Source organism: Diabrotica undecimpunctata, chromosome 3 (genome assembly GCF_040954645.1).
Source record: "Diabrotica undecimpunctata isolate CICGRU chromosome 3, icDiaUnde3, whole genome shotgun sequence".
NCBI classification, from domain to species: domain Eukaryota; kingdom Metazoa; phylum Arthropoda; class Insecta; order Coleoptera; family Chrysomelidae; genus Diabrotica; species Diabrotica undecimpunctata.
In genome coordinates, this window is record NC_092805.1 from 73,195,337 (window position 1) to 73,216,104 (window position 20,768).

Here is a 20,768-nt window from a genome sequence, read left to right on the forward strand (position 1 = left end):
AGATGAAGAATCCAAATTATCTGACAAGTTATGTGGACCTACTGTCTTGTCCTCCAGTAAGTCTTTGACATGAAACCTTCCTAGTTTCCTGCCAGTGGAAGTTTCCTTCAACTCATAAATTAAAGGAGAAATGACCTTAATAACTGTGCAAGGTATGTACTTCTGACATAACTTCACTAGTTCACTTTATCAGATTTGACAAAGTTTCTTTTCAACACAGAATCTCCAATTCTGAAGGATAACTCTCGCTTTCTCAAGTCATATTGGCATTTATTTCTAGCATAAGATGCTTTCAAACGTTTGCGAACATCCACATAAATATCAGGAAGATGCTGGATATCTTCTAAACGGTGTAATTTATCTGATATAGTGGGAAAGTTATTGGCATTTTCTGAAATTGTACCAAAATAATCACCAGAAAGAGGAACATGACGACCAAACATCAAATAAGATGGAGGACATTTGGTTATTTCGTGAGAAGAAGTCCTGATAGCCTGTACTATAGAGTGGATATGAGTATCCCAAGCTCTTTGATCAGGAAAGGAATATGACCTTAAAGCAGTCACGATTGATTTATGAACTCTTTCGGTATGATTGACTTGTGGATGATAGTTCGCATTGTACCAGATCTTTTGGACATTATATTTAGACATGAGGTCGCGAAAAGCCTTAGCTGTGAACTGTGGTCCATTATCGCAAGACACGATCTGTGGAACACCATAAATTAAGAAAACCTCATTCTCAAGATACTTGATAATGGATGAAGTAGTTGCCTTAGACATAGTATGAACCAAAGGAAATTTTGTAAAATAATCAACAACTACCAAGGCATACTGAGAACCTTTATAAGACCTAGGATAAGGACCAATGAGATCTAAAGATATAAGTTGAAATGGAAAATCAATCCGTGGATAACTACCCATTAAACCTGGTTGGGGAAGATTTGTCGGTTTGCATGTAGCACAGATTTTGCATTTAGCGATATAGCTACGTACAGTTTGACGCATCTTCGGCCAGTAATAGAGTTCCGATATACGACGGAAAGTTTTGTAAAAACCAAAATGAGCTGCAGTAGGATGGTCATGAAAAGTGGCCAAAACCTCTGCTCTATTAGGAGTTGGAACGACTATCTTCCAATCCGACATTCCAGTAAGGGCATCCATGGAACTGAAGACATGTTTATACAAAACACCATGTTTAACTTTAAAATCGGGAAATTTACCTGGTACATTCTGTACATCATACAACATTTTTCGATACCAGTCATCTGGTTGCAAGGAAGATAAATCTAACAAATTAATATCGAACGTTCTAGAGAGTGCATCAGCGACTACTACACCTGCAGCTTTACGATGAATAATCTTATAATCATATTGTGCCAATTTTAAAATCCACCTAGCCAAACGAGGAGATGGGTTCTTCATATTCTGTAACCACACCAAACTACTATGGTCAGATATGACCGTGAAAGAACGACCCTCAAGAAAATATCTGAAATGTTCAATACCAGTAATTATAGCTAGCAACTCTTTTTCAGTTGTAGTATAATTTTTCTGTGCTTCATTTAATTTTTTGCTTGTATAAGCTATAGGGTGTTCTTCTCCATCTACCATTTGATAGAGTACACCTCCAGATGCAGTGTTAGAACAATCTGTCATCAGATAAAAAGGCTTAGTAAAATCTGGGGCTACCATAACAGGAGAATTTGTGAGAGCCTCCTTGATTTTAATGAAAGCTTCATTAGCCTCAGGAGTCCACACAATATTTTGTCCCTTTTTCCGATTTTGAAGTAAATCTGTGATAGAAGACAACAAGGTCGAATAAGACTTAACAAACTTCTTATAATAACCAACCATTCCTAACAATCGACGGACCTGAGTGGTATTTTTAGGCACAGGAAAATCCCGAATCGCTGACATCTTATCGGGATCAGTACGAAGACCCTGAGAATTTACAACATATCCTAAAAACTTAATAGAGTCACGACAAAAGCTGCTTTTATCCAAATTAATAGTCAAATTTGCGTCTTTTAAACGCTGAAACAACTGCTGCAATACAGAGATATGAGTTTCGAAATCAGGAGTAATGACAAGAATGTCATCAAGATAGTATTGACAAAATGGGTCTTAAGCAGGACCTATTACCAAATCCATTAATCGACACATAGTCTGAGGAGCAGACACAAGACCAAAAGGCATTGTAGTGAACTGATACAATCCTTTGCCATTTACTGCAAAGGCAGTAAGCTTTTTACTCTCCTCGCTGAGAGGAATCTGTAAAAACGCCTTCTTTAAGTCGATAGATGAAATAAATTTTGCATTCTGTAATTTACTTAGGATGATATCTATACGAGGTATTGGATAAGCATCTCTGTTCATAGTTATACCGTTAAGTTTACGTCCGTCAAAACAGACACGAAAAGTCCCATCTTTCTTTTTTGTCAGCCACAGAGGGCTACAAAAAGAAGAAGTACTGGGCTCAATAATACCTAACTTAAGCATTTCATCTACCTCTTTTACTAGACTTTCATGCCAGGCTTGAGGCAAGGGATATTGATATTGCCTGAAGGGCTTAGACGAACCAACATCAATGTGATGTTCGATGAGATGAGTTCGGCCTAACTGATTTTTCGATGAGATAGAAGAGAATGATGTGATGACACTATTTAACTGCTCTAATTCCTGAGCATTAAGTCGACTCATATCTTTAACAGCATTGACACAAGAGATATTAAAAGAAGACACAGATAAGGAAAATTCAGTAAAATTTAATTCACTATTAAAAGTTTTCAGAAAATCCATACCTAGGATGACTGAATTCTTAACTGAAGGAATAACAAAGAATGTAATCATTCTTTTACAAAAACTAACAGAAATCTCAGTAGTGAATTGACCTAAAATTGGTTGAATTTGACCATCAGCTGTAGTCACTTGCAAACTTTGATCTATTCCTATATTTACATTTGAATTCTGGAGAAATTCCAGACCTAGAGAACCTAAAATAGAGATATTAGAACCTGTGTCCAGTAAAGCTAAACAAGAATGTCCTAAGATAGATATTTCAAGATATGGACGATTATCCTTGTTTTTTCGAACTAACAATGAGTTTATATCTAAATCAACAAACGAAGACAAGAGATTACTTGAAGAAACTACAGAAGAATCACGGTGTTCATGCTCAACTAACGTTGTCCTTTCTTCGGTTGGGTATTTGCCGTTCTGTGGTCTTTTGTCTTTCGGTAGAGCGTGAGATGTTTGGCTTGTGGAAGCTTGGGCATCCAGACTCGAGAAACTGGTTCCTTGGTTTTGAGGAGTTTGGACAGTATTTGTATTCCCTGTATTTTGACGAGGAGTAGGAGCCAGGGCCAACCCACCCCTTCTGTCGTTTCCCGAACAGAATTCACACTCAAATTTACGGACACCTTGACGTCCACAACCATAACAGAACCGAATTCTAGGCTCAGGACATTCGTAATACCCATGTCCTGACTGACAACAATTCCAACAGGTAAGCTTCGAATTAAAAGAAGAGACATTACCAGACCGAGAATAGTTAGGCCTAACAGAATAGGATGAGTCATTATTTCTGAAATTTCTACTATTACTAGACCGTGAATAATTGGGTCTATCAGAATAAGATGAGTCATTATTTCTGAAATTCTGATGAATAGGGACTCTAGACACGTTGTCAGAAGACCATGACAAAACTTCCTCTAACTTCTTACACTTTTCCGTTAAGTCGGCAATTGAAGAAATATCTGTAAGTGCCAGACTAGAATGATACGATGGCAACAAATTTTTTCTAATGATCCTTATGATATGTGACTCAGACAAAGGAGTCTCCAACCGTTTACACAAACTAACAATCTCATTTACAAATATAGTTACCTTGTCCTGCGGAGCTTGTTTTCGAGACTTAATTTCATCAAGAAGATTGTCCTCATAGTTATATGAAAGAAAATCTGACCTAAGTTTGGCAACTAACTCTTGCCATGAAGCAAAACTACCTCGGTTATTGAGATACCAAGTGAAGGCTGAATCCTTAAATAAATCGGCAGCAGAAGAGTAACACTCTTCCTCGCTGTTACCACGCGCTATACGCAGACATTCTACCTTCTCTAAGAAACTAACAACATTTTCATTATCTTGACCTGAAAAATGGACACCCCATTTATGAATAGGAGCAGACTTAACGAAGGGAAATGGATTTACTGAAACACTAGCATTATGAGGAGTTGACTGTGCCTGTGGAATCACTTTACAATCAAGTTCACCTTCCAGAATCAGAACCCTGAAATTAAGAGACCTCTTCACTTCCTCCTCTTCCTCTGTTGTAGCTTCTAACAGATGGACTCTAGCTGCAACATGACCTAAGCGAGAAGTATAGCTAGCATAGGCAGTATCACTAGGAGAACCAACAAAAGAACTAATTTTGACCACCAGATCTGCAAGAGTAACCTCTATTTCCGCAATCTCGTCCTTAACATTAAGATGGGAAGCAGACAGAATAGCATAACTCCGATTTGCTGCAGCTTGCTTTAATGCACCACGCAACACTACCCTTTTCCTTTCCACTGTTGTCAAAGATGGATCGTTTAAGTGCCGGACTCTCAACTCGTACTCTAATTCTGGACCTAACAGATGCTCTACCTTGAAAGCAGACATTTTATACAACTTGGAAATATACCAGAAAATATATGAGGGAAACTATGATAAAATAGGTAAAGTCTAACTGACTCTATGTTTCCAGGATATTATTATAATTGAATTATTTTACCAGTAATGTTTGCTTGTTTATCCAGTCGTGAACTCAGATGCAAGGTACGGCTACAATCCCTGAGAAACCTAGGAATTTCAAAAAATATTACTTCCAGACAGTGGTGAATTACTTTGGTGCTACTCCGGACTTTTATAGTGTTAAGATAGTTAAATTTAAAATATTTAAAAAATTTTCCTTTTTAATATATACTTATGTTATTTATTATTAATCCAATATGGATATTTAGTTAATCAAAAAAAAAAGCAATTTATTCAGTCTACCCACAATATAGCAAAACAAGGGTACTACGGGTATATTTAATAGATAATGTAGATAAACTAAATATTGGAATACAAAAACCAATGTTGCAGTTAAGAAACCAAGAGTTAAAGAAAACAGCTGAAAATTAAAATACAACACCAGAGGTACACAACCAGAAATTAAAGTGGGAGAAAAAAAAAACCCAAAGATATAAAGCCAAAAGTACGTGCAAAAAAAAAGAGGCCCACGTTTGGGTCTAGCCAATTGAAACCTAATCAAATGCAAACGCAAAAGCGCCAATTGAAACCTAACCAAATTGCAAACGCAAAAGCGCCAATTGAAACCTAAATAAAATTTAGGGGTGGTATATGGAGAAGGAGATGATCAATTAGAGAGGAACTAGCAAAGAAGTTATAATAAAAAGAATGGCTTAGCTTAAAAGAACACAGAGACACAAAACCTCAAGCACGAATTCGGGCTAGCCTCATTACACTAGAGTTTGGCTTTGAGATAAATGGAAAAGAGATCTTTTTATCCAAAAGAATACAATATAATAATGCACCGGAAAATCTGGAACTATAAAAGGGGTAAGATAAGAGAATATACGGAGATGCCTAGGAAAATACTGATATGGGCGCCAGCTAATTTCTGAAGGAAATTAACGAAAAAAAACTAAATGAAGTTATGAACAACAAGGAATAAAGTACTATTGATTTAATACCCTGCAGTAATGTTTAAAAACCGAAAAGACACTATTGACCTTGTTCTGCTATATTATAACTGTAAGCAGGAACTGAAATACAAGCAAAACTACTTGTAACAAATATATTTATAATATTAACAACTAACAAAACTGATGGTGGAACAAAAGTATGGTCAACAGACTCGGAAAGATATATATATATATATAATTTTTAAAAAACCTGATACATAAATTTCTTCCCTTCCCTTTTAAAAACCGCTATACAAAAATCATGAACCCCTTCCCTAACAATGAATCTAATTTAATTAATTAATAACTATTTACCTAACTTTTTATAGATGTTACAAAAACTGTAATAAGTACTAACCTTGGTATATGCATATACAAAGTTGTAAATTACAAGAAAAACCTTAACCCTGAGAAACTAGTTGTTACTGTCTGTCACAACACTACAGCGGTCCTGGATAAGTCCCCTTAAGACTCTGACGATCCTTGAGGCTCCGAAAAAAACGAATGAAGAAGAACGCTGTGGTTCTGGAGACAATCGGTTCCTGGTTACCAATGGGTTGAATTAGGTGTTTGGTTAAACGAATTCTAATATTAAACGTTATCCTAATCGGGTGAAATCTACAAAAAATAACATTTAGAGAAACATCAAGGCACCCAAAGATGACTGTCAACACATACTCTTACATCGAATTACCACAACAAACAAACATTTTATTTTATCAGCTGACTGTCATCCTGTCTATTTATTGCGTCTGCGCATTTAAAGAATATCTAGTAAATTAGGCATGAAAGTTTTTATACCGAGTAGGTATACAAAAAAACAGAAAAAACTAATTAGGTGTCCGATAAATTAACGATCTAGGCTCAAGGCCACATGATACATATGAGAAAACTCTGATTTTACACTTTTAATATTTCAAAAGATAATGAAAATATCAATAAAATGATAGGCCTATAAAACTAACTGATTTAATTGCTCACCTGGGTTTTAAATAATTATTTCGGTAGATTTGGAAGCCGGGTCTTAAATATTCATTTCTATAGATTTGGAAGTCGGTTTTTCAATCAAGATTCTTTATCATTTGTTCCAATTTCTCCCTTGATGTTCGGGGAAAATATTAAATCCAATCCCAGATTTTCTACCCGATTTTAAGACGAAAAGTGCCGGTAAAGGCTTGGAGAAATAAACCTCTCAGTGTGAGTTGTTGGCCAAAACTGACCTTAGCTGAGCGCCTCTTGACCTGTAGTTGTTACACTTGCGCATCGTTCTCGTCTATTGCCCATAAACGTTTCATAAACGGGATTCTGAGGGGTTTTAGGATTTTAATAATAAATTATATTAATTAATTATATGTTAGCAGTTGTGACTGCTACAGTGCCACGCCTCTTCTTCTTTTCCATGTGGCCTATTACTACACAATGTATCTAGATTAAATAGAATATTGTAAATATAAATTGTTAATTAGTAAATATATGAATTTTATTTACCTCTAAAAAAATATTTTGTTTTCCTGCGTACGATCAGCTGTAATAATTATTTATTAAAAGATGTCAAAAATATGGTTCATTTTTCAGAGTCTTTTGAGGTTATGTAGTAAAAACATGGAGAAAACGGGGTTTTTTGGTTTTTGAGAATGTTGTGAGATAAAACTAATGCTTTGAATAGCTGATTTTGATTGTAGAGGGAAAGATACATGTGAAAATGTAAATTATTATTCATTTAGACTGAATTTAGAGGTTATATAGCGAAAGCTTAAAAACAACGCCGAAAAAACGGAGTTTTTCGGTTTTTGGAGCATGCTGTAGGACAAAAATAATAGTTTTAATAGCGTATTTTGCATGGACGTATAAACACAGATGGACTCAGTTATTTACATAAAAATGTGAAGCCAAAATTATTTGACTAGGTCACATTCTCAGCACCTTCAAATGTTGTCACATTTTTTTATTAAGATATCTTATTCGCGTATCGCTGAAAATATTACTATATTTATTTTATACTCTACAGGTGCTATCAAACCAAAATAATAATTTATTACTTATATTAATATATTTAATTGTAATTAAAACATCAAATGTGCACATAGTGTGCATATCATTTAATAATAGCGTATAACAGATATCAACCAATTATTTGATATGTAGAAGCACTGAAACCTATTTATTAATGGCAACGGTGTTTATATTTCTCTGTCTTATGGCTCTACGTCAAACTTCAAATGCTGTTCCATGTCATGTCCATGTTTGTTTACTTTTTACCCAAGATGAGGAAAAGTTGTTTTTCGATATTTTGGCTGTATTTTAAGTGATATTTGTAAATATTGAAATAAACAAATTATAATAATGGTGCTACAAGATATTAGTTCATGAAATTAGTATAGACATTTTTAAATTGTAAGTAGACATCATCTGATTAAAAAGATCTGTTTAGTAGCTTTTTAATTTAATATTTCTCATGAATTAACAATAAATTAGTGAAATGAATAAAACTCATTTATTTTTCTATGTAGGTTTCCAAATAATATTGATTAATGATGAAACTTACTCTAAACTTCAACAGAGAAAACAGTATAAAAAAACCTTTCAAAAGCATCCTTTTTGGTTATTTAAACTTGTAAGGAAGCTGAAAAATATTTCAGATTTTTTAATAAAACTATAAATATCTACAACAGACTAGTTAAAAACCTTATGAATATTTTGATTAATAAAACCATACAAAATGTCCCAAAATCAATCTATGAGCATTTTGGTGACCATATGTATGATAAAGATGCAATCGATGGTCACTCTATGCAACTTTTAAAATTGGTTCTTGAGAAATATTTTAAAATTGGAATTCATCATGAAACGAGGACTACTTTAGATGCTAAGACCGTGCGCATAAGAAGCGTTCTTACTAAGACTGTTTTATTTCGCAATCAATAAAAATTTATTTCTATACCAATGTCTTCTATTATGTCTATTTACCATTTTTACTTTAATATTTCTGTTCGGTAAATAGCTTTCCAATAATTTATACATTTTCACGCCTACTTTTTAATAAGTAGGTATATTTATTTTATGTCAAATGCCAGCTTTGGAATGATCAATAAATATTTTTGTAGCAGAAACCCTTACTACGAGGAATCTATTCATATTGTATTAAAACAAATTTGTCACAATTTTAAAAATTATGTTTTAATACAATTATCAATAATTATAGGTATGTACTTAAATTTGACAAATGTATATTTTTTAATTGTTTTTTTTTATCGTAGGATTATTTGATACCTATTAAAAATTAACTTGAGCTCAACTATATTTTATTGTATTAATTTTAAAGCAAATAAAATTGTATTTTATTTTTTCTATAAAAACGTGTTTTTATACATTATTACTACTTCCAATTATTAACGTCTGAATAATTATCCCCGCGAGTAAAAATTCAAGCAAGCTTATGCTCATTGAGGAAGTATCACAGTCTATCGATACCCGTTTTACTCCCCTTTACCCCCTTGTCCAGGAATATCGAAGCTTCAAAACAGTGTGTGTTTAAGGTATCTTATTGCTGGGTCCATCTATGTTTATACGTCCATGGTATTTCGATTATGAAGATAAGAATACCTATAAAAATATGAATTATCATTAATTTATGTGTATGTTTTTGAGGTTATCAATTAAAAACTTCAGAAAAATGCCAAAAAAGGCAGTTTTTTTATTTTTAGGCATTTTCCACGTTAAAAATGATAATAATACCTATGCCATTCGAAAGAACGGGAAAAAACCCAATAAAAAAACATTGTTTTAAAGTTGGCCAAAAATTTTCGACATAACCTAAAACATCACTGAAAATTTCAAATATTTTTCCTGGGATCAATTTTTAAGCTAAAAATCTGAAAAAAATCAGGCAGTTTTGTATTACTAAAATACGCTTTCATGATTTTTTTCAGATTTTTTGCAGTAATATAGTATCTAAAAAAAAATATTTTTTTTTAAATACGTTTTTTCCCATAGCGAACCCCCAGAGGCACCTAGGGACTTAAAAATTTAACTGAGTGAGTTTTTAATTATGTGCTTTCGAATGGCCAGATCCAAAACTGAATCGATCATGGTGCAATTTTGACCATCTTATCCCGCTATAGCCTTTGTACGGAAGTGAATCGGTGAAATCATTACATATGTAAGATAATAAGTAAGAGAGAGACAGAAGATATATTTTCTCTCTCTTCCTCTCTCGAGAATAAAAATGTTATAATATTTTGTATATATATATATATATATATATATATATATATATATATATATATATATATATGTATATATATAATATTATATATAATATCATATTTATTAATATTATTATTTATGTGATATGTTTTGTATTATTTATTAAATGTTCATAATTATTTTAGTCTTTTGTATTTCAAAATAATAATCTTAATAAATCACTGTATGACCGAGAACTGTCAATTTTGAAATACGTTTGTGTCATGTCTAATTGGCAAATATTTTACATGTTTGGTTCATACGCTGGTAGATGTGAGTTCGAATCCCAATATGAATTTCATTTTTTATTTTTGAAATATTTAAAAACCCCACGTTAATTTTATTAAATATATGTAATATACGCAAAAATGCTAAATTTTAATATAAAATGCAAATTTGCAACATAATCCGAGTTGTTGGTTGTTGAAGTTATACTTCTATACGCGCGTTTGACTTTGGAAAATTGCACGGGAGTGAACCGGAAATTTGCAAGGGAGTAACAAGCCTCGTTAGGCATGTTAAATTATAAATTAAAACTTGTAAATATCTCAAGAAAGTTCAAATGTGTACTTATATACCATCGAGTTAGAATCTATGGAGGGGGCATCACGTGACTAAAAACGACCTCACTTCGGCCATATTGTTTTGACACTTTTGACAGATCGTATATGTTTATTTACGTTTGTTGTTTTTCGAATATTTTTAGTTTTATAATACTTTTATAGAAACTGTAATAATATATTGTGATAATTGTGCATAATAATGGTTTCTTGTTCTCAACGTAGTTGCAGTGGCAGAAGCAATGTTATAAAAAATCTTCAGGAATAACGTTCTACAGGTTAGTATACAAATATGTAAACAAAGTAATGGCCCGTACTTCAGAGAATAAATTATTAGTATTTGACTGTATTAATTTATCTTTATGTATAATATATCGTGTTTTTACTGTTTACCGCGGGATAAATAAATCATAGTTTATTAAAAATGTATTGCACTTTTTTAGATTATGATTAAATCTTCTGAATAACTAGTCACATTTTTATAGTAGTTTTAATATTATTGAGTCCGGCCATGATCCCCGTCATATTGATATCACAGTTAGCCACGCCTACCTACGCCGTTTTTAGTACATACGTTAATATGCTCATAGCTTCTCCATAGAATCTAACTCGATGTTATATACACAACAAACAACAATTAAATATTGGATTTGTCAATGTCAGATAAATTGACAATTGTATCACCAAACAACATTTTTTTTATTCATATTTTTATCATGGTAAATTAAACATATGCGTAAGTAAGTTACGTATATTGTCATTTTTAAATACTTATGAATATTGCATTTTAATTTGTATTGTTTTATTATATTGAATTATGTTGCAGTGTATTGTATTGTATTTTTATATTAATAAAAAAATTAACAATAAATTTTACTGCAGAGTATGTGTAAAAAAAAAATTTTGCATTCAAGTCCTTTTATACATATTATATGAAAATAAAAATATATATTTTCATTAAAATATTTATTCAATCCTTCATTTACTTACTATACTCCTATTACAGGTCAAATGTTTATATACAGCAAACGATGCACCATATACCTGTATACCTAATTCTTTTTCGCTTTCTGCTCTCTCTTACCTATAGCATTACATATGTAATGATTGTGCAGATTGACTCCCATATAAATTTGTTAGGACGCGTGTATAGAAGTATAACTTCTACCGGCAGTCCCAGAGGACTGCCACACCCGTTTTTTTTTTTTTCATAATATTAATAAAAATTTACATTGCTATAATTCGACTTGGGTGGTAAATACTGTGGTCGTGTGGTGTGTTGTAGAGGTTCAATATTTGAAATATTTTCATTATATCTTCGTTTAAAGTAGAACATTTATTGGTTATTGAGTTGGATTACGAACTCAAAATTAGGGATATTAAAATTGGGGAACTACCTATTGTTGATGCAAAGCGCAAGGTCTTGCGTGGAGCCTTGAAACAGGAGAAGGGAAACAGGGAGTTTTACCCAAATTTCTGCTGGATCGATTCCATTCGAAGAACAGCAGCGAGGAATATGCTTGACTCTCGATGACTTAGCTCAGAAAATAGGTGAGTTTAGAGGAACTGTCCATGATAGTCAATATGGTCGACTAACATCTCGCTTAGCACACATTTCAGGTCGTGTCCACTTGCAAAGTTGCATTGATGAGGATCAACACTCCTTTAAAAGATCTGTCTCAGTTAGGATACTTACTTTGGGGGGTGAACTCGACTCTAGAGTTAACCCTATTGCTTCATCCACTCCAATTAACATAGTCCCTAGTTTTTCATATTCCAAACCAGTTCAAGTGCATAAATGGGGTATTACATTTTCTGGTCAAACTCAACATACCGATGTTATTTAATTTTTAGAGCGTGTCGAATGTCTAAGGATATCTAGAGATGTTTGAGAGGATGATATTTTCGCTGCTTCAGCTGAGCTATTCACAGATTCTGCATTTACGTGATTTATGAATAATAGGGGTCGTTTGTCTTGTTGGTCTGATTTGGTGCAGAAGCTGAAGTCTGATTTTTTCCCCTATTCGTTCCAGAATGATCTACTGGATGAGATCAAATCCCGTAAACAGAAACCTGGTGAATCAGCTGGACACACATTTTATGAGTGCAGAAAACCAAGGACACATATATTTTGTCATGGTTGTGGGAGAGATAACACTCTAAAGAGGAATTTCTATAAGTGTTCGGGAAACGAGCAGACCAAGGCTCGTACCCTCAGCGTCCCTCAGTCTACAATCCCATCAGGGAGTCCAACCACCGTCGTGGAAGGAAATATAGGTCAACCAGGGCCCAGCAATTCAAGGTCAGTTCTCCCATCAGAGAAACAATCAACAAAGCACAAACGCCACAACAAGTCGAATCAAGGAAAAAGATAACTTGGAAACCCAAAGCACTTCATTCTGACGTTGTTCTCAATTCTAGAGTATCTTCTCCTTTAGTACCTAAATGTTAGGTGTAATTATGTTAATAATATGGACCAGGAACCAGTTCTGTCATCTGTACCGAGTTTTGATGATTATGATAGTTCTATATTAGTACCTTATAATTTATAATGACTATTCTACATCTAGAGTCTCTGGCTTAGATATAAATTCTTTATTAGTTAAGAAATGTAACGATAACCGGCCATATTGTTCTGAAGCTATTTTCTTGTGGCATTTTAAATTAATTTATATTTAAATAGGATTACTGTTTGTATTTTGAGAACGATTTCCGAAGTGGAAATTGAAACTTCAATAAACGTATTTTAACCTTTAATTGTGGCTTATTCCCATTTAAATATAAATTGATAACCGACCATATCTCCGAATTGAGTTTCTAGGACAATCTTGTTTGGCATTATTGAATAGTGGCTCCAATATTTCATTATTAGGTTCTCATTCATGAGAAATGTTAGATAAAGCTAACATTAGCATATCACCTATTTCCTCCCTGCAAGTGTCAACTGCAGATGGAACAATTCAGTCGTTAGGGTATCTTTGGTTGCCTATATAGATGGCATGTATAATATGGCATTATAGGTAGATAGATAGAGATTGAGGGTTAGGAATAAGTTAGGTTAAGTGTTATCCGGGATGACCGGGAAGTAGTTATAAAAACATATATAGAAGCTAGAATAAAGATAACTTAATCTCAAGTAATAGTTATTATTCAAGAACCCAACTAAACATGGTGGCAGCAGTGTTGAGTGCAGTACGTATAGTTTAAGTATAACTTTATACTAACCATAAACACATGCTAGGATTAGCAAAGCAAGGTTAAGGCAAGAAAATATTACTGCATTGTGGTTGAAATCATACCCAATATAAAGTAAAACTGGAAATGTCTACTAATACTGCTCCTGATACAAATACTCAAGTTATAGTAAGTCCAGCACCATTGAATGTTAACCCTTCTGATAAATTCAATTTTTTGGCCCCGGCATTATGGCCAACATGGAGGAAATGGTTAGAACGATATATTATGTCAGTATCAGGCATCGAGCAAAAAGACAAAAGAGGGAATCTAATCGTTATGAAAAAGGGACCAAAAAAGTGGCCTCTGATGGCGGACATATCCGGAAATGCGAATGCGCCAAATTTAAATTTCATGACACTTCACAATAATCATACAAAGATGTAGGGGTTCTAATTTATCTATTTATTTGTTATATTACATAATAGTAGTATTACATAATATTAATACATAATACACTTTTTTTAACACTAGAACATAATAAAGTTTTAATTAAATAGTAACAATAATAGTCTAAAATGTGAAACAATTGTTAAAAAACTTCAATAGAAAATACAAATAATCTTTCATGTGACAGTTGGGATAAACAATAATATCAGCAATAACATAACCCAACTAAATTTGATTTCTTGAACAAGGAAAGAATCTCTCTTTCCTTGTTTAATGTGGCCTCTCAAGATGGCACTTCCTGTCTAACAATATTTTTGCCCCCACTACCTTTACATTCCCTCTTTTGTCTTTTTGCTCGATGGTATCAGGACAGCTCCAAAAGACAAGAACAAAAAATAGATATCCTACTCTATCTTATGGGAGAAGAATCTGAAGATATTTTATTACAATTTCAGCAACTTCCAGATACTTATGACGGAGTTCTAAATGCTTTTGACAAATATTTTATCCCCAGACGTAATATTATATAAGAAAGGTTCAAATTCAATTGTACAATACAAAAACCAGGTGAGAGCATTGACCTATTCATCACTAGCCTACATACCTTAGCTGAAAATTGTAATTATGGGCAGTTGAAGGAGGAATTGATCCGAGACTGTATAGTAGTAGGTATGCTGGACACAAAAACAAGAAAAATTACAGTTAAAAGAAACCCTAACATTACAACAATGTATACTGGAAGCTAGGCAAGCAGAGTTGCAGGCAGTGCAGAATAAAGATTTACTAGGTGTCCAGCCAGAGACATATTGGTAGAGTGCAATTAAATACAAGTGGTGCGAGCACATCTAAAGTAAGTGATGGGCAGGGATCCAGTGGTACTAAAGATGTGAAAAAGTGCGGTTTTTGTGGGTTACAGTTCCATTCCAGAGAGCAGTGTCCTGCCAGCAAATCTACATACAATAAATGCAGGAAGAAAGGCTATTGGGCATCTGTATGTAAAAAAATAAGGTTAGATCTGTCAAAATTGATTTAATAGAATTAAAACGTAAATACAATACAGTAGAGTATGAGTCTGATGATGAATTTGATGTAGAAACTAATAACTTTCTTTGTTCAGTACTAAAAATTGATCATCAGATAAATCATATTAAGTCTAAAGAATGGATAGCATCCATATATAGGTCAAAACTAAATAAAAATGTAAACTTTCTAGTAGATAGTGGTGCGGATATTAGTTGTCTTCCAAAAAGGTTATTGGACCCCAATTTATTAAAAGATGTTAAGCCAACTAAAAGAATTGAACTGGCCCATCTGGTGTTAGATTGTTTGTCCTTTGCACTCTGGATGTGAATTTAAAATTAAATAACTTAAATTTTGACACTAGGTGTATATAATTAAAAATCTGACAAAACCTATTCTTGGAAGAACAGCTATTGTCAAACTAAATGTTCTTAAACTTTTCCATCATCAGATCCATCATTAAAATCAGATATTGCATCAATAGAAACTCAAGTTTTATCTCAGTTTCCTAAAATTTTCGATAGTGTTGGGAAATTTAAAACTGAATTAGAAATAAAATTAATTAAACGTGTACAACCTTACATACAATCTGTGCCCAGAACAGTTCCTATACCTCTCTTAAAATCTTTAAAAGAGGAACTTGATAGATTAAAACTTTTGGATATAATAGAGCAGGTAGATTACCCTACAGAATGGGTTAGCCCCATAGTAGTGGTGCAAAAAATAGTAAAATTCGACTTTGTGCCGATTATACCAAATTAAACCGATCAGTTTTGAGAGCACATTATCCTATTAATAAAATTGAAACTATTTTGACAAAAATGTCAGGTTCACATTTTTTTTCAAAGCTGGATACTAATTATAGATTTCACCAAATAAAACTAACAAAAAATTCTCAACTTTTAACTACATTTATTACTCCTTTCGGTAGGTTCTATCTTAAGCGGCTGCCCTTTGGAATCAACTGTGCTCCCGAATATTTTTCCTGTTTACTTAACAAAATATTGTCAGGTATAGACGGGGTTGTAAGTCACATAGACGACATATGCATACATGCTCCAACTTTGAAACAACATAATACAATTTTAAAAGAAGTATTAAGGAGGATAGAACAGGAGGGGATCACTTTAAATAGAAATAAATGTGTTTTCAGTGTTCAATCACTTACTTTTTTGGGACATATAATTTCTAGTACAGGTATATCAATTGACCCAGAAAGAATAAAAGCTATTTGTGATTTTCCAGAGCCCAAGAATAAGAAAGAAATTTTACAGTATTTGGGAATGTGTAGCAAAAAACTGGGGTGTGTAGGAGGAGAGATGTATAAGAAGAGTGGTCTATATATATGGGATAAAATTGATAGAAGTAAAATAGATAACAATTAAGTAAAGAAGTATGAAAAAAATATTGAACGGAATGTGGCTAGGCTAGCAATGTAGGCAAGAGAATGACCACTAGAAACTCAAGGATGGATACGGCCAATTTGCATGCCTTTTAAAGACAGTAAATCAGGAAAATATGTATGATGGATAGAAAAGAAGATATGAAAAATGAATAGATATAATGAAAATTAACAAAGAAAACAAATTGAGGGCGCCAGAAGAGGGATACTACTCTAAAAAGAGTAACGGTCACTCTTCCAGGTATCGTATACTGCTAATATTAATTAAAGTTGATGTAATAAACAAAAATGCTGTAAATGTAAAAAGGTAAGGAAATATTAATAAAAAATTATATGCAAAACAAATTCAAGTTTATTAAATATAACTTCTTAGATTTTGACAATCTCTAAGTTACCAAAAAGTATATGAAAATTTCACAATATAATATTTTAACAGAAATGTTGAAAACAACTATAACAAAAAGTTGAAAACTACACAGAATAACTCTAATATAGAGTGTACAACCTACATCTAGGTTAAAAAACAACCCTAAACAAAATAATGCTAACGTTGGAAGAACGTATAGCCAAGTAAATATATTATACTAACCTACAATATGACCAACAATATTGTTAAACACCTCTAAATTCAAATATAAACAAAGTAATATATAAATGGGAATAAGCCAAGTTAAACAATTGAAACGGTCTATTATCCTGAAGGGATAATAACCAGAGTTAATAACGCAAGATGAAATATAAAAAAATTAGTTCAGTAAACAAATAATGAAATAATTAAAGTTAATAATGAAATAAATGGTTAATACTAATAATAAAGTTGGAATATCTAGGTCATGTAATGAGAAATCAAGAACGTTACGGCCTTCTCCAGCTGATTCTCCAAGGGAAAGTAAATGGTAAGAGAGGACCGGGAAGAAGACGCATTTCCTGGCTTCAAAATTTGCGAAAGTGGTATAACACGACTACCACTGAACTGTTCCGCGCTGCAATAAGCAAAGTGAAGATAGCCGTGATGATCGCCAACGTCCGGAACGGATAGGCACTTTAAGAAGAAGAAGAAACAAATAATGAAATAAAAAAAGTTAATAATGAAATAAATGGTTAATACAAAAAAACAATGGAAGATAATCTCTGGGTAGAATTTGAGCTCAAACTTACCGATACCTTACACCAAGGGGAGTTATATTAATTAATATATATATATATATATATATATATATATATATATATATATATATATATACATATATATTATTGCGATATTTAAAGTCTTGGTGCGCCAAGCAATAATTAGCTAATTAATTTTTTTTGATTAATTAAAATTATTTAAATGATATGATTATGACTCTATCACAATTTTTAATTCTTTTATCTCAGGGTTAAATTCGTGCTTCAATATCTATGCTATTACATGAATGAATATGAAAGGTAAGGTCCAGAGAATACCGGAATAATCAAAAACACATATGATCTAACACTATATATTGAAATAAAAATAATGAAATAATTCACACTCAAAGGTTTTCAATAAACAAATCTCATATAAGGATTCTCAAAATTTTGTTCTCCGTACGTGAACAATCAAAATTAATGGTACAAACAATATTAATTGAAATCTCAAAATCCCAAACTATTCTAACTCTCCTAATATCGTCCTAATATCGTCCTTAATGATCTCCTTCAAAAGCACAAATCATTCAAATTATGATAGCCTTTCTCCTCTCGATAAACTGAATCTCTCGTTGGCCGAGTGAAAAATGACTCTTGGAATATCTTCTCTTTACGATAAACTGAATCTCTCGTTGGCCTGAACAGTGACTCTTGGAATATAAGTAGAGAAATATGACTTACAATATTTTGTTGCTTCAGCTTCTGTCAGATACACTAACTCCACAAAAACTCACTAACATTCCACTACTGCTTGCTACATTTCAGGAACCGCCAGAGAACAATCACCGTTCCTCTCACAGACTTGGAAACCAACTGATCTTTTTTTCCCTCCTCCTCAATCTCGCTAAACTTTTTTCTACATACTTATCCCACCTTTTTCAATCTCCGCCAATCAAAACTCGTCACAATTCCCCCATTTTTTCATTTCGATAACAAACAAATTTTTACCTATAATTATAAAATTTCCTAAAACTTATTTACAAATAATATTTTCTATAATTCTTAAAAACTAACAAAAACCTCTATCTAAAATCTCTTCTATTTGTCCCTAATCACTGCATTAATGTATTTTGGAAAACCCCGTTCAATTGTCTTTTTGTTTTCACTTAAAATTATGCGGGTCACTCAAGTATAACAAAGAAATAATTTATGCAAAGCTTACTTTTTGTTTGGTACAGGTAATTCAAGAAATTAATAACTCTCCTTCTTCGAAATGTTTGTTGGATATTATCCTACTTATCTGAATTATTTTAATGTTATTGAATTTTGAAATATTTTTAAACAAACCAATATTTTTCTCGATTTTACATATCATAACAAATCCCCGCCATTTGATCTGCCGAAAACTCTTTGTTAAATTTTAAAAATGACAAAAGTTTTCTAGGATCAAATTATTTCACTATGTTATTAAAATCTACTTATGATACTGACAAATGTCGTGAATGTTAAAATACCCCGTATATTGCCTGTCTTTATACGGGATTGGATATATTTTCGTTTTAGATTTTTCCAAGTATTTTCTCTTAAAAGAAAGTTCATAACTTTTAACCACTTGATTTACTTTATTAACAAAATCTCCATGGTTTCCTAAAATCTTCTCTATTTCCTTCTCCATGTTTTTTCCACAATTTATTTTTCTTTCATCCACCTTTTGTTCACATGTGTTCACTGTCCATAATACTTCTTCACAAAATTCTGGATTCTCGTCCATCAGTGCCATTTTTTCTTCTGTTTTCTTTTTATCCTCTAATTCCCTTTGGTATTCCGAGCACCATGTTTCTATTCCTTCACTTCTCTGATGATACCTTCTTTTTCTTCCTGCTTCCATTCTGTTTTATCGTCGGTTGCCAACAATTCTTCTGTACCTTCTATTTCCTGTTTTTTTCTGGTCTCCATCTTATTTTCCTGCTTTCTTTTCGAACTCTTCTTCTTTTTCTTCCTTCTCTTTTTCTTTTCTGTTAGATCTTGTTCTTGTACTTTCGGTTTATCCTCTACAGTCATATCGATTTCTTTGCGTTTTTCCTGTGCATTGATCCTTCCAGAATTTGTTTTCCTATCTGTTTGCTTTTCTTCTCCTGTGTTGTCTGGTTCTGCTCTGATTTCCAGTTTATTTTCCGAAAAATTTATGGTGATATCTTTTTTCCTCAATTCATCAATTCCCGCTATCATATCATGATTTAAATCTTCAATCACCACACATTTCATAATATGGAATTTGTTTCCCACTCTTATCTGTACTCCCAAGCCTTCGTTTACTGTCGTCAAATTTTTATTGTTTGCACCCACTAAATCAACCCTAGGAATCTTATACACAAATCTGTCCAAATATAATTCTTTTACTAGTTTTTTATTGATTAGCGATATCTCCGATCCAAAATCAATCACAATTTTAATCGCTTTATGTTTTATAAATGCATTGAAAAATATTAGATTAGAATTAGAAATTTGTCTGTCGTTTCCTATTGCTACATGATTTATCTCCCTTCTATTTTGTTGTTGGAAGCTCTGGTTATTTCTATCGTCCCTTTGTTCGTTAGTATTCCTATTCGGAGGATTTTGTGCATCTCTATTCCTGTTGTGATTTTCATATGTTCTCTGTTGTGTGTCATTCCTGTTATCGTAATTTTGTTGTCTATTGTAATTATTGTAATTTCTCGGCCTATATTCGTTTGTTGATCTGGGATGTCGGTTTCTCTGGTCATAATTTGATGAATACCTTCTTTCCGCTCCATTATATTGGTCATGTTGTCTTCTATTTCTCATTTCTTTTCTTTTCGCTTCTTTTAATTGAAGGAATTGGCACAAACTATCAATATCTTGATAGTTTCTCAAAATCACGTGATCTTCCAACGTTTCCTCAAAATGTCTGCTGATCATTTCTACCAGCTGTTCGGTAGAATATTTGTATTCTAGATATTTTGAATTGTTATATATCTGCAAAGCATATCTTTCTTCAGATATTCCCATTTTTCCGTGATATTTTCCATTCTGTAGCTCTTGGTTGATTTCTCTCTGT